Below are 1,374 nucleotides of genomic sequence, written 5' to 3'. Positions count from 1 at the left end.
AACCATAAATCGCAGCTAAAGCAGCAGGTGCACGAAATGCATCGCGTCTTCACGGCTACTCGTCTTTATCTATGTTCCCGGCTAATGAGCTGAAGAAACAAAATCGCATCGGTCATCCGGTACCTGATGATGGGGAATTTCGCAGCAACCGGGACCGATTTGGCCTGTTGGCAACAGCCACGACCCAGATAACAATTATCGCGGTTGGCTGCTCCAACATAAACCGGCCGAGTGTTCGCCTGTGGTTTAAAATAATGTTCGATTGTTGCCAAATTATTTATCGATCCAACGTACAGGGCCGGTTCCACTGCTGAAAATTCTTCAAAATTCCAAATTTTTGTACAAATTGTTTAGGGATTTGCTTCAAATTTTGTCCCTGCCTCGGGCAGTTGGGAGCCCACAATTTTGCAAGTCGTTTTTTTTTTGGAAAAATGCCCAGCGATCAGGGTATTCGTAAAATGGCGCTGTTGCAGGCAGCTTTGAGCCTTTTTTGTGCACAAATTGTTCAGGGATTTTTTGTGAAGTTTTGGCAGTGGTTAAAGCTGTCGAGGAAGGGTATCAAAGTTAAGCAAATTTCCCAGTTTTCAAGAAATTCGCAAAATTTTGTTTTTCGGGCAGTTTTTCGCTTTTTATGGGCACAAATTAGTTCGTGATTTCTTTCAAATTTCACCAGTAATTCACACTGGCCCGGGGGCATTTTTTAGCGAGAGTCTGTTTTTATCAAAAATTTACTAGTTTCCAAGAAATTGGTTAAATTCCGTTTTTTATGCAGTTTTCCACTTTTTTATGTAGATATTATTTTGAGATTTTTTTTCAAATTTTGCCAGTGACTGCGACTGTTCAGTGGCCATTTTTTTGCAAGAGTCTGATTTTTTCAAAAAATTAATAGTTTCCAAGAAATTGGCTAAATTGCGTTTTTTATGCAGTTTTTCACTTTTTTTATGTACAAATTACATAGAAATGTTTCTAAAAATTTTCCCAGTGATTGCGAGTGTTCAGTGTCCATTTATTTGCAAGAGCCAGTTTTTATTACAAAATCCCTAGTTTTCAACAAATCCGTAAAATTGTGTTTTTTATGCAGTTTATCGTTTTTTTATGCACAAATTACTTCGGAATGTTTTGTAAATTTTTCCAGTGGTTGTGGCTGTCTAGTGGCCATGCTTTTGCAACACTCCGTTTTTATCAAAAATTCCCTAGTTCGCTTCACAAAATTAACAAACTTTCGCTATTTTATGCACCAATTATTTAGGTATTTTTTTCAAATTAATCAAGTGTTTGGGGCTTCCCAGTGGCCATTTTTTCACAGGAGTCTATTATTATCAAAAAATCCCTAGTTTTGAAGAAATTCCCAAAATTGCGTTTTTCGCCTTTTTA

Source organism: Dendroctonus ponderosae, unplaced genomic scaffold, assembly GCF_020466585.1.
Source record: "Dendroctonus ponderosae isolate FM_Combo_2020 unplaced genomic scaffold, Dpon_F_20191213v2 Dpon_F_20191213_5, whole genome shotgun sequence".
Lineage (NCBI taxonomy): Eukaryota > Metazoa > Arthropoda > Insecta > Coleoptera > Curculionidae > Dendroctonus > Dendroctonus ponderosae.
This window is presented reverse-complemented; position numbering follows the sequence as displayed.